The 14,590-nt window shown below is 50.4% G+C and overlaps 1 protein-coding gene across 1 annotated transcript in view; it reads right to left on the bottom strand.

Moving 5' to 3' along the window:
* The window catches only part of BICRA (BRD4 interacting chromatin remodeling complex associated protein), a 28,573-nt gene extending 19,028 nt beyond the window's left edge, over positions 1–9,545 (bottom strand). Inside the window, exon 1 of the mRNA XM_062636613.1 lies at positions 9,382–9,545. The gene's annotated coding sequence lies outside the window, so the exon portion shown is untranslated. The remainder of the gene's footprint in view (positions 1–9,381) is intronic.
* Between the last annotated feature and the right edge of the window lie 5,045 nt (positions 9,546–14,590).

A 14,590-nucleotide genomic window follows, 5' to 3' on the forward strand; every position in this document is an offset into this window, starting at 1 on the left:
CAATTATGTTCAGGATAAGCTATGGAATTCCATGGATAACGGGAACGGTGAAAGCTCCAAGGCTGGAGAATTCTGCTCCCATGAACAGTTTCCTGCTCCCAATTCCCAGATTATCCCATTAGGAAAACTGAACCACAGACAAGGCGACGGCACCGGGAAAGGGAACGGGGTTTAGGAATTCCAGCCCACAGGATGTGGGTGCGGTAACAGCAACAGGGGCCCTTGGGATAATCCTCAGGGATAAAGATTGGAATGCGGGGGGTGTGACAGCAACTTTGGGATCACTCTTGGGAAGCTGAGGCCATCCCATAGCACCCGGAGACAAGGAGCTTCCCAGCTCCAGGAGTGAATCCAAAGCCCAAATTCCCTTTGGAAAGGGGCTTCCAAGCCCAGAGGGAGTTCATGAAGACCCAACTGGAACCTCCACCATTCCATGATCATGGAAGAGCCAATGAGGGCACTCAAGTGATGGACCCACAGCACATCATTGGGAATCCATCCCACCTGGAGCAGCTCCCAGAGCTCAACCAGCTCCTGCTCCTGGGGCAATTCCAAGGCCAAGGAGAAGGGATGGAGCAGCCCCGAGGAGAAGGATTTGGGATGCTAGGTGAGGAGAAGCTGCATGGGAGCCACCAACAGCCCGTTGTGTCCTATGGGAGCTCCCCACTGTGTCCTATGGGAGCTCCCCACTGTGTCCTATGGGAGCTCCCCACTGTGTCCTATAGAAACTTCCCATTGCGTCCTATGGGAGCTCCCCACTGTGTCCTATGGGAGCTCCCCATTGTGTCCTATGGGAACTTCCCACTGTGTCCTATGGGAACTTCCCACTGTGTCCTATGGGAGCTCCCCATTGTGTCCTATGGGAGCTCCCCACTGTGTCCTATAGGAACTTCCCATTGTGTCCTATGGGAGCTCCCCACTGCGTCCTATAGGAGCTCCCCATTGCGTCCTATAGGAGCTCCCCGTTGTGTCCTATGGGAGCTTCCCACTGTGTCCTATGGGAGCTCCCCATTGCATCCTATGGGAGCTTCCCAGTGTGTCCTATGGGAGCTCCCCGTTGTGTCCTATGGGAGCACTGGGACCAGTTTTGGGCTTCCCAACATCAGGAGACCTGGAGAGGGGCTTTGGACACGGGATGGATGGGATGGGATTGAGGAGATGATGGAGGAGCTGGATGGGCTCTTGGGATGAAGCTCTTCCGATGAGGATGGGTTGGATGGAGCAGGTTGGGATGCTCCATCCCTGGCCGTGCCCAAGGAGCAGCCTGCCCTATGGCCGGTGTCCCTGTGGGTTGGATCTGGATGATTCCAGCTCCTTCCCATCCCAACCCATCCCAACATTCCTCAGGCTTACCAAGGCCATGGATAAAAGCACCCAAGAAGCCACCAAAGCCCAAGAGCACCAGCAGAAGCCTCCATTTCTCTTCCCATTCCCATTATCCCAACATCCAGACTCATTCCAGGTCCAAGGATGTGCAGCTGCTATTCCAGAGAGGGGGGAAAAATGGGAATTCCCTGGTTTCTGACAGCTCCGGGTGGCACCAAAGGGCATCAGCATCACTCAAGCATGGAATGACAAGAACAAGGGAATAGGGAATTCCCGGTATTCCCTTCTTTTTTCCAGCATCCTGATGGATAACGCAAAAGAAGGATGAGAAGGACAAACCTCCCAACAACAAAGGCATCTTCCAGCAGGGAAAAAAAACTGGGAATTCCCACTTCCCTGCAGAAGGAAGCTGGGAATTCCCATTTCCCGCTTGAGGGATGGGCAGAGTCAGCAGGAATCCCACCGGGAATCCCACCAGGAATGGAGGAAATCTCCATTTCAGTGCGGGAATGCTGCGGCCTCAGCTTCTCCCACTGGGATTGAAGGGAAGGATCCCTTTGGAAACCCATCCCAACGCTCACATTCCGATGGAAACAACACACCCCACAGCCCCATTCCAGAAACTGGGAGCTATATGAGGGATAAGCAGCGCCGGGGTCTGTTTCCCTTCCAAAAGGATCCTGCTGGATTTGGGAATTCCAGGCTATTCCAAACCACTAAAGCTCAAATCCGGGCTCCCACATCCCGTTGGTCTCCCGATGGGATTTACTTCCATGCCTCCATCCCGACAATTCCATCAATCCTCCTAGCACCATCACAACATCACCAAAGCAGGGATCAGGTTATACACGGAATTCCTCTTTGGAATAACCCTCACTGGCACGGGCTAAGAGGAAAGCGCTTGTATCCAATGGAACATCCCGGTTTTCCAGGCCTGGGAGGTGAGGGAATGGATCCGGAACAGGGAAAACCATCACCTCATCCGGGAGATCCAGAAACAGGGAATAGCAAGAGGGATAAACTCTGGAATACAAGACAGAGCTCCATAGGGACGCACAAATCCATCGCTGCACTCAAACCTGAACCGGCATTCCCAGCTGCTGGAATTCCTTAAGCCCACTCTTCTCCCTGGGCTATTCCTCCTCACCAATGACTCTCTTATTCCTGAATTATTCCAGCTGCAAGGATTTTCCCTCTTCCGGGACAAACTGGAACCATAAGGATCGGAAAGGAGCCACTTAAAGAGGCTGAAGGTGGGAATTCCATGGGATCAAGATGCCCTGAAGAGACGGGAATCGCTTCCCAAAGAGGCGCTTCCCTATAAACCCAGCTCCGGTTGCACATCCCGGGAATGGTTTGGGCCATGCCTAGAACAAAACAGCCCCAACTCCTCGGGATGTTGGGAATATTGCACCCATTTGACAGCTGGAAGATTCCAGCGCTGAGGAATTCTGCCTTGATAACACGAATGGAATTCAGGAATCCCGACCCCAAGTTTGTTACAGGGAGGATTCCTAAAGGAAAACACTGTCTCCAGCTGCTCCTCCTCCATTCCCATTGGCATTCCCACATCCTGGCATCACCGTCATCCCAGCTTCTTATTCCTCACGGCAGCGAGGAGCTGAGGTTTGGCACTTCCAGCCCGTTGGATCCCATCCGTAGGGATGGAAAGACGGACACCGCCTATCCCTGCTCCGGGAGAAGCCACATTCCCGTTAGGAATTCCTCCTCGGTTTGTAGGGCGGCAGGAAAAGGCTTTGGGATGCATCCATTGACTCAAATCACTTCCAGGCTCGCATTCCCTTGGGAGGAGGAAGCCAACGGGAAGCAAAGCGCTGGATTTCCAAGTGGAAAAACCCTTGTTGTGCCGAGGAGGAATGGGATTCCCGGGCTGGAAACGCCATTCCCGGTTCAGCAGGAAACCGAGGAGCAGCTCCCAGTGGTTTTCCAGCCGTAATTCCGGGGTTTGGGATGAGAGCAGTGGTTTTCCAGCAGGGAAAACTGGAGGCTGGGGGAATTCCTTTTTCCCACCGCGGAATTCCAAGTTCTCAGCGTGCAAGGGGAGGGATCGGGAAAGGAAACGGCCGGAAGAAAGAAAAGGAAAAAGAGGAATGTGCCCAAATCCAGGTGGGAAGCACCCCCTCCAGATGGGAATTCGGCCAGGAGCGCATCCATATGGATGGGAGACAACACGTTCCTACGGGCTCCATTCACTTACTCCATGGATACAACACGTTCCTATGGGCTCCATTCACTTACTCCATGGATACAACACGTTCCTACGGGCTCCATTCACTTACTCCAAGGATACAACACATTCCTATGGGCTCCATTCACTTACTCCATGGATACAACACGCCCCGATGGGCTCCACTCACTTACTCCATGGATACAACACGCCCCTATGGGCTCCATTCACTTACTCCAAGGATACAACACAGGCCTATGGGCTCCATTTACTTACTCCAAGGATACAACACAGGCCTATGGGCTCCATTCACTTACTCCATGGATACAACACGTTCCTATGGGCTCCATTCACTTACTCCAAGGATACAACACGTTCCTATGGGCTCCATTCACTTACTCCAAGGATACAACACAGGCCTATGGGCTCCATTCACTTACTCCATGGATACAACACAGGCCTATGGGCTCCATTCACTTACTCCATGGATACAACACACTCCTATGGGCTCCATTCACTTACTCCAAGGATACAATACGTTCCTATGGGCTCCATTCACTTACTCCATGGATACAACACGTTCCTATGGGCTCCATTCACTTACTCCAAGGATACAACACAGACCTACGGGCTCCATTCACTTACTCCACGGATACAACACAGGCCTATGGGCTCCATTGACTTACTCCAAGGATACAACACAGGCCTATGGGCTCCATTCACTTACTCCATGGATACAACACAGGCCTATGGGCTCCATTCACTTACTCCAAGGATACAACACAGGCCTATGGGCTCCATTCACTTACTCCAAGGATACAACACAGGCCTATGGGCTCCATTCACTTACTCCAAGGATACAACACATTCCTATGGGCTCCTTTCACTTACTCCAAGGATACAACATGCCCCGATGGGCTCCATTCACTTACTCCAAGGATACAACACATTCCTATGGGCTCCATTCACTTACTCCAAGGATACAACACAGGCCTATGGGCTCCATTCACTTACTCCAAGGATACAACACATTCCTATGGGGTCCATTCACTTACTCCATGGATACAACACGCCCCTATGGGCTCCATTCACTTACTCCATTGATACAACACAGGCCTATGGGCTCCATTTACTTACTCCAAGGATACAACACAGGCCTATGGGCTCCATTCACTTACTCAGGGGATAATAGCAGGAATCACGGTGCTAATAGCAGGAATTACAGTGCTAATAGTGGTAATAATGGTGCTAATAGTAGGAATAACGGTGCTAATAGCGGGAATAACGGTGCTAATAGTAGGAATAGCGGTGGTAATAGTGGGAATAACAGTGCTAATAGTAGGAATAACGGTGCTAATAGTGGGAATAACGGTACTAATAGTGGGAATAACGGTACTAATAGTAGGAATAACGGTACTAATAGTAGGAATAACGGTGGGAATAGTGGGAATAACAGTACTAATAGTAGGAATAACGGTGCTAATAATAGGAATAACGGTGCTAATAGTGGGAATAACGGTCATAATGTACTAATAATGATGCTAATACTGCTACTAGCAATGAACTACTGGTAGTTATGATGAAAATACTACTGATAATGATGAAAATACTACTAACAATGATGGAAATACTACTAATAATGGTGGAAATACTAATAACAACAATGGAAATACAAGTAATAACAATGGAAATAGTGGTAATAATGCTGATAATACTGCTAATAGTGATGAAAATACTACTAATAATGATGAAAACACTGGTAATAGCAGTGCAAATACCGGTAATAATGAAAACACTGCCAATAAAGATGGAAATACTGCTAATAATGATGCTAATATGGCCAATAGCAATGGAAATACTGCTAATAGTGATAAAAACACTGGTTGTAAGGATGGAAATACGGCTAATAATGATGGAAATACTGCTAATAGCAATGGAAATAGTAGTGATAACAACGAAAACACTGATAACAGTGATGATAATACTGCTGATAATGATGGGAATATCGCTAATAATGATGGGAATACTGCTAATAGTGATAACAACACTGGTTATAACGATGGAAATACAGCTAATAATGATGGAAATACTGCTAATAACAATGGAAATACTGCTAATAACGATGGAAATACTGCTAACAGTGATAAAAACACTAGCTATAAGGATGGAAATACTGCTAATAACGATGGAAATACTGCTAATTATGATGCTAATACCACTCAGTGATGGAAACACTGCTCATAGTGATAACAACACTGGTCATAAGGATAGAAATACTGCTAATAATGATGTAAATATTGCTAATAGTGACGGAAACACTGCTAATAACGATGGAAATACTGCTAATAGCGATAAAAACACTAGCTATAAGGATGGAAATACGGCTAATAACGATGGAAATACTGCTAATAATGATGCTAATACCACTCATAGTGATGGAAACACTGCTCATAGTGATAACAACATTGGTCATAAGGACAGAAATACTGCTAATAATGATGTAAATATTGCTAATAGTGATGGAAACACTGCTAATAACAATGGAAATACTGCTAATAGTGATAAAACCACGAGCTGTAAGGATGGAAATATGGCTAATAACGATGGAAATACTGCTAATAATGATGCTAATACCACTCACAGTGATGGAAACACTGCTCATAGTGATAACAACACTGGTCATAAGGACAGAAATACTGCTAATAATGATGTAAATATTGCTAATAGTGATGGAAACACTGCTAATAACGATGGAAATACTGCTAATAGTGATAAAAACACTAGCTATAAGGATGGAAATATGGCTAATAATGATGGAAATACTGCTAATAGTGATAAAACCACTAGCTATAAGGATGGAAATACGGCTAATGACGATGGAAATACTGCTAATAATGATGCTAATACCACTCACAGTGATGGAAACACTGCTCATAGTGATAACAACACTGGTCATAAGGACAGAAATACTGCTAATAATGATGTAAATATTGCTAATAGTGATGGAAAGACTGCTAATAACGATGGGAATACTGCTAATAGTGATAACAACACTGGTTATAACGATGGGAATACAGCTAATAACAATGGGAATACTGCTAGTAACGATGGGAATACTGCTAATAGTGATAAAAACACTAGCTATAAGGATGGAAATACGGCTAATAACGATGGAAATACTGCTAATAATGATGCTAATACCGCTAATAGTGATGGAAACACTGCTAATAGTGATAAAAATACTGGTTATAAGGATAGAAATACTGCTAATAATGATGTAAATATAGCTAATAGTGATGGAAACACTGCTAATAACAATAGGAATACTGCTAATAATGATGGGAATACTGCTAATAGTGATAACAACATTCGTTAGAGGGATGGAAATACTTCTAACAGCAATGGAAATACCGGTGATAACAACGAAAATACTGCTAATAGTGATGCAAATACTGGTTATAATGATGAAAATGCTGCTAATAACGAGGGAAATACTACTACTACTGATGAAAATACTCCTAATAATGATGTAGATACACCTAACAATGCTAAAATATTGCTAATAATGCTGCAAATACTGCTAATAACACTGCAGATACTGCTAATAATGATGTAAATACTCCTAATAATGGCGGAAATACTCCTAATAATGATGGAAATACTCCTAATAATGATGGAAATACTCCTAATAATGAGGTAAATACTCCTAATAATGATGGAAATACTCCTAATAATGAGGTAAATACTCCTAATAATGATGTAAATACTCCTAATAATGATGTAAATACTCCTAATAATGATGGAAATACTCCTAATAATGATGTAAATACTCCTAATAATGATGGAAATCCTGCTAATAATGCTGCAAATACTGCTAATAACGACGCAAATACTCCCAATAACGCTGCAAATACTGCTAAAAAGTATTTTTGCAGCTAATAATGCTGCAAAAACTGCTAACAATGCTGCAAATACTGCTAATAACGATGTCAATACTGCCAATAATGATGCAAACACAGCCACTACCGATAATAACGACGACGACAGCGATAAGGACATTAATAACAGCTCATAACTCATAAATAATAGCTAATAAACCCAAAGCTCAGCCCAATCCTTGATGCTCCTTTCCCCATCCCACCAGGATGCCAAAGCCTGGCGCTGCCTCAGTTTCCCTTGGGATCCAGGAAACCCAACTGGATGGGCACAACCGAAGCCAGGCGGCATTCCAAGAGGGAAAAACCCACTACAAACGGAGGGGGGGGGGGGGGGGGGATACAGGGAATGACTGCGAGCAAACGAGAGGGAAAACCGGCGGGGATTTGGGAATGACGGAGCCGGGATTATCCATGGGGAAAGGTGGGATACCTGGCAGCGGAGCAGGGGAAATGACAACTAGAAGAAGGGTTTGAGGAGCAGCCAATGTCCTTTATTCAGCTCGGGGTTGGGGGGGGGATTTAAGCATCCCAAAAAGCCACGTCGATCCCAAAAATCCCACCCAGGAGCAAGCCATTCCCATGCTCGGGAATGGCTCCGTTTGGCACTGCTAGGCCGGAGCGCGGCATTCCCGGTTTTCCAGTGGCAACCCCGGTAACGGGGGGGGGGGGGGGGGGGGGGTTAATCCCAATCTTCTGCTTCCCACCCGTGTGCATCCCATGGGAAGAGGAGGAGCGGGATTGGGGGGGGCACCCAACCGTTCACACCCCCCTTTCCTTATCGTTATGCTCCTCCAGGATAAGGCGCTTCCCGGTGGGATACGGGTGGGAAGTGGGAGGGGGAGCGGGGTGGAATAAGGGGGGATTTTGGGGTTGGAATAAGAGGGGGGGTAGGTTGGAATAAGGGGGGGTTAGGTTGGAATAAGGGAGAATCTAGGTTGGAATTGGGGGGATTTTAGGTTGGAATAGGGGGATTTTGGGTTGAAATGGGGGGGGTAAAATGGAATGGGGGGGTTGGAATTAGGGGGGGTTTAGGTTGGAATAAGTGGGGGGGTTAGGTTGGAATAGGGGGATTTTAGGTTGGAATAAGGGGGATTTTGGGTTGGAATAAGGAGAATTTTAGGTTGGAGTAAGGGGGATTTTCGGTTGGAATAAGGGGGGGTTAGGTTGGAATGGGGAGGGTGAGTTGGAATAGGGGGATTTTAGGTTGGAATGTGGGGGGTTAGGTTGGAATAAGTGGGGAGTTAGGTTGCAATAAGGGGGGGGTAGGTTGGAATAGGGGGATTTTAGGTTGGAATAAGGGGGATTTTGGGTTGGAATAAGGGGGTGTTAGGTTGGAATAAGGGAGATTTTAGGTTGGAATAAGGGGGATTTGGGGTTGGAATAAGGGGGGGGTTAGGTTGGAATAAGGGGGATTTTAGGTTGGAATAAGGGGGGGAGTAGGTTGGAATAAGGATGATTTTGGGTTGGAGTAAGGAGGATTTTGGGTTGGAATAAGGATGATTTTGGGTTGGAATAAGGATGATTTTGGGTTGGAATACGGGGATTTCGGGTTGGAATAGTGGGGTTTTGGGTTGAAACAGTGTGGTTTTGGGTTCGGGAAGAGGGTGGGGGGGGTTGGGGGGGGGGGCACCCACACAACCATGCCCGCCCCGGGAGGAAGAGGCCGGTCCGGTAGCGGGAGGAAAGGAGGAGCGGGATGGAGGTGAAGGAGGAGGAGGAGGAGAAGGAAAGGGGGGGGGGGGGGTTGTTGAAGCGGCGGGGCCGGGCCTCAGGGGCTGAGGCTCGGAGGGTGCTTGGGGAGAGGCGCAAGGAGCGGGGAACGACGGCGGCGGCGGCGGCGTTGTCCGGGCCGGGGGGGAAAAGGCTCCGGTGGCCTCGGCCTCGGTTAAAGCGATTTAAGGCGAAATCGCTGCATTGTGAGGGACTCACCGTGGTGTCTGAGCAGCGCCCGGCGCGGGGTCTCCCGGACATCCCCGCACGGGCGGCGCACGCAAGGACCCCGCCGGGCACCGACACTTAGAGGTTCAACGCGGTGCCTGATCCCAGCGCCGGTGCCGAGATGAAGGGAAGGGGAGGCAGGCGCGGTACGGGGCAACCCTAGAATACAGAAGGGGGGGTCCTACATGGGGGGGGGCAAAGGGAAAAGGGGGGGGGGTGAGGAATACACACACAAACACCGCCCCCCCGCGCTGGGCGGTATTAGCATAAACCACGCCCCTCTCCGTGCCGTATATGGAAAGGACACGCCCATGTGCCGTGCGAACGCGGGGCACGCCCCTCCGCGCCTAATTTAGGCTACGCCACGCCCCTCCGCGCTCATATTAGCATACGACACGCCCCCTCAGGACCTTAGAAGGGTGGGCAAGCAGCTCAGCGCCTCTATTAGCATAAGCCACGCCCCCTCTGACTCTTATGAGCATGATCCACGCCCCTCCGTGTCTATATTAGCATAAGCCACGCCCCTCTAACTCTTATGAGCGTGCATAAGCAACTCAGCGCCTCTATTAGCATAAGCCACGCCCCCTCTGAGTCTTATGAGCATGCGCCACGCCCCTCCGTGTCTATAGTAGCACAAGCCACGCCCCTCTGTGTCTATATTAGCGTAAGCCACGCCCCCTCAGACCCTTATAAGGGTGTGCAAGCGCCGATATTAGCATACGCCACGCTCCCTCAGACCCTTATGAGCATGCATAAGCAACTCAGCGCCTCTATTAGCATAAACCACGCCCCTCTCCGTGCCGTATATGGAAAGGACACGCCCATGTGCCGTGAGAACGCAGGGCACGCCCCTCCGCGCCTAATTTAGGCTACGCCACGCCCCTCCGCGCTCATATTAGCATACGACACGCCCCCTCAGGACCTTAGAAGGGTGGGCAAGCAGCTCAGCGCCTCTATTAGCATAAGCCACGCCCCCTCTGACTCTTATGAGAATGATCCACGCCCCTCCGTGTCTATATTAGCATAAGCCACGCCCCTCTAACTCTTATGAGCGTGCATAAGCAACTCAGCGCCTCTATTAGCATAAGCCACGCCCCCTGTGAGTCTTATGAGCGTGCGCCACGCCCCTCCGTGTCTATATTAGCACAAGCCACGCCCCTCCGTGTCTATATTAGCATAAGCCACGCCCCCTCAGACCCTTATAAGGGTGTGCAAGCGCCTATATTAGCATACGCCACGCTCCCTCAGTCCCTTATGAGCATGCATAAGCAACTCAGCGCCTCTATTAGCATAAACCACGCCCACCTCGGCGCCGTATATGGAGAAGGACACGCCCATGTGCCGTGCGAAGGCAGGGCACGCCCCTCCGCGCCTAATTTAGGCTACGCCACGCCCCTCCGCGCTCATATTAGCATACGACACGCCCCCTCAGGACCTTATTAGCGTGCGAAAGCTGCTCAGAGACTCTATTAGCATAAGCCACGCCCCCCAGGACCTTATACGTGTGCGCCACGCCCCTCCGCGTCTATATTAGCATAAGCCACGCCCCTCTAACTCTTATGAGCGTGCATAAGCAACTCAGCGCCTCTATTAGCATAAGCCACGCCCCCTGTAACTCTTATGAGGGTGCATAATCAACCTAGCGCCTCTATTAGCATAAGCCACACCCCCTCTGAGTCTTATGAGCGTGCGCCACGCCCCTCCGTGTCTATATTCGCGTAAGCCACGCCCCCTCAGACCCTTATAAGGGTGTGCAAGCACCGATATTAGCATAAGCCACGCCCCCTCTGACTCTTATGAGCATGATCCACGCCCCTCCGTGTCTACATTAGCATAAACCACGCCCCCTCAGACCCGTATGAGCATGCATAAGCAACTCAGCGCCTATATTAGCATAAGCCACGCCCCCTCTGACTTCAATGAGCATGCTCCGAGCCGTGCCGTGCCTATATTAGCATACACCACGCCCCTCCGTGTCTATATTAGCATAAGCCACGCCCCCTCGGAACCTTATTAAAATGCATAAGCAACTCAGCGTGTCTATTAGCATAAGCCACGCCCTCTCAGACCCTTATAAGGGTGCGCCACGCCCCTCCGTGTCTATATTAGCATATGTCACACATATTATTAGCATACACCACGCCTCCAAAGTCTGTTTGAGCACACACCGTGGCCCCACAGCAATGTACTGGCAAAAGCCACGCCCTTATATACATATATTAGCATAAACCACGCTCTGTGTCTGCATATTAGCATACGCCACGCCCACCCGATCGTATATTAGCGCAGGCCACGCCCCCCAAGTCCCAACACAGGCCCACAGCAATGTTTTGGCATAAGCCACGCCCCTATTAGCTTAAACCACGCCCAGCATAGCCTTGTATTAGCATAAGCCATGCCCCCTCCCCATCTACGGCCAGGGTCCATGCCCCATGCCAATTGACTGGCACTCATTAGCATACACCGCGCCCACTTACCAACAGAGCAGCATTCACACCGCCTTCATTAGCATACACCACGCCCCCTCCTCTCCTCATTTGCATTGACCACCCCCCCCCAGTCCATCCTTTCGGTGCCACCGCATCATTTCCTCCCCTTAATTCCCGATTCCCCACGATCAATAACGGGATCAAACTGGGATAAACCCCAGGATGGAAGGAATTCCGCCCCATTATCTACCCCGCAGTGGGGCTGATCCCGGTTTAACCCACCCACAGATGAAATTCCCGGCTTTCCCACTGATTTAACACAGATTCCCTTCGGGAAAACGAGAAAATCCTCTTTAATACAAAAAAAACCCCAAATTTGCCCGATTTCAGCCGGGTTTTTTTTCTTTTTTTTTTTGCTGAAACCCAAAACGGCTCCGGCGCCACGGGGGCAGCCCCAGAGCCCGGGTCCTCCGCATCCCAGTTCCAAACTGGTCGAGCCGGGGAGGAGGCTCCCGTTTGGGATTGGCGAGGAACAGGCAGGGATAGGCAGGGCCGAGCGCCGTCATCGGCCGCGTTCCATAGGGTTGAGCAGCGAATTCCAACGCCGAGGGGCCGGGCTTGGGGCTTTGTTGATAGCCCGGGATTGGCTGGATTGGGATAGCCGAGACATTCCCTATGGATATAGGGGGGGGGTTTGGACCATTCCGTTCCCCAACGCCGCTGCTCTTCGCGGCCGCGGTTCGGCGCTGGAAAAGCATCGGGATACGGATCTGGTTAAGGAAGAGGGAAGTGGGGAAGGAGAAAAGCCCCAAGCACTTCCCAGTTGCTTTTAGGGCTTCCCAGTTACTCCCAGTAGCCCCCATTAGCTCCCAAAGGCTCTTAATATGGTCCCAGTGTCCTTTAGGGCTTCCCAGTTACTCCCAGTAGCTCCCAAAGGCTCTCAATGAGGTCCCAGTGTCCTTTAGGGCTTCCCAGTTACTCCCAGTAGCTCCCAAAGGCTCTTGATGAGGTCCCAGTGTCCTTTAGGGCTTCCCAGTTACTCCCAGTAGCTCCCAAAGGCTCTCCATGAGGTCCCAGTGTCCTTTAGGGCTTCCCAGTTACTCCCAGTAGCTCCCAAAGGCTCTCCATGAGGTCCCAGTGTCCTTTAGGGCTTCCCAGTTACTCCCCAGTAGCTCCCAGGGACTCCCAGTTACTCCCAAAGGCTCTCGATGAGGTCCCAGTGTCCTTTAGGGCTTCCCAGTTACTCCCAAAGGCTCTGGATGAGGTCCCAGTGTCCTTTAGGGCTTCCCAGTTACTCCCAAAGGCTCTGGATGAGGTCCCAGTGTCCTTTAGGGCTTCCCAGTTACTCCCAGTAGCTCCCAAAGGCTCTCCATGAGGTCCCAGTGTCCTTTAGGACTTCCCAGTTACTCCCAGTAGCTCCCAAAGGCTCTTGATGAGGTCCCAGTGTCCTTTAGAGCCTCCCAGTTACTCCCAGTAGCTCCCAAAGGCTCTCCATGAGGTCCCAGTGTCCTTTAGGGCTTCCCAGTAGCTCCCAAAGGCTCTGGATGAGGTCCCAGTGTCCTTTAGGACTTCCCAGTTACTCCCAGTAGCTCCCAAAGGCTCTCGGTGAGGTCCCAGTGTCCTTTAGGGCTTCCCAGTTACTCCCAAAGGCTCTCGGTGAGGTCCCAGTGTCCTTTAGAGCCTCCCAGTTACTCCCAGTAGCTCCCAAAGGCTCTCGGTGAGGTCCCAGTGTCCTTTAGGGCTTCCCAGTTACTCCCAGTAGCTCCCAAAGGCTCTCCATGAGGTCCCAGTGTCCTTTAGGGCTTCCCAGTTACTCCCAGTAGCTCCCGAAGGCTCTCGATGAGGTCCCAGTGTCCTTTAGGACTTCCCAGTTACTCCCAGTAGCTCCCAAAGGCTCTCCATGAGGTCCCAGTGTCCTTTAGGGCTTCCCAGTAGCTCCCAAAGGCTCTGGATGAGGTCCCAGTGTCCTTTAGGACTTCCCAGTTACTCCCAGTAGCTCCCAAAGGCTCTCGGTGAGGTCCCAGTGTCCTTTAGGGCTTCCCAGTTATTCCCAAAGGCTCTCGATGAGGTCCCAGTGTCCTTTAGGGCTCCCCAGTTACTCCCCAGTAGCTCCCAAAGGCTCTCCATGAGGTCCCAGTGTCCTTTAGGGCTTCCCAGTTACTCCCAGTAGCTCCCAAAGGCTCTCAATGAGGTCCCAGTGTCCTTTAGGGCTTCCCAGTTGCTCCCAGTAGCTCCCAAAGGCTCTCCATGAGGTCCCAGTGTCCTTTAGGGCTTCCCAGTTACTCCCAGTAGCTCCCGAAGGCTCTCCATGAGGTCCCAGTGTCCTTTAGGGTTTCCCAGTTACTCCCAAAGGCTCTCAATGAGGTCCCAGTGTCCTTTAGGGCTTCCCAGTAGCTCCCAAAGGCTCTGGATGAGGTCCCAGTGTCCTTTAGGACTTCCCAGTAGCTCCCAAAGGTTCTCCATGAGGTCCCAGTGTCCTTTAGGGCTTCCCAGTTACTCCCAGTAGCTCCCAAAGGCTCTCCATGAGGTCCCAGTGTCCTTTAGAGCCTCCCAGTTACTCCCCAGTAGCCCCCAGTGACTCCCAAAGGCTTCCCAGTTGACCCCCAAAGGTTATGGGCTGTCCCCAGTAGCCTCCAGTTACCCCCAAGCATATTCCCAGTTCCCCTTCAGGGACTCCCAGTCGCTCCCAAGGGACTCCCAGCACCTCCCAGTGCTCCCAGTATCTACCTGGGCAGGCTGTGGAGGGCATCCCAGTAACCCTCATAGGGTCC

Source organism: Pezoporus occidentalis, unplaced genomic scaffold (genome assembly GCF_034315485.1).
Source record: "Pezoporus occidentalis ecotype Australia unplaced genomic scaffold, CSIRO_AGI_Poc_V1 ctg487, whole genome shotgun sequence".
Lineage (NCBI taxonomy): Eukaryota > Metazoa > Chordata > Aves > Psittaciformes > Psittacidae > Pezoporus > Pezoporus occidentalis.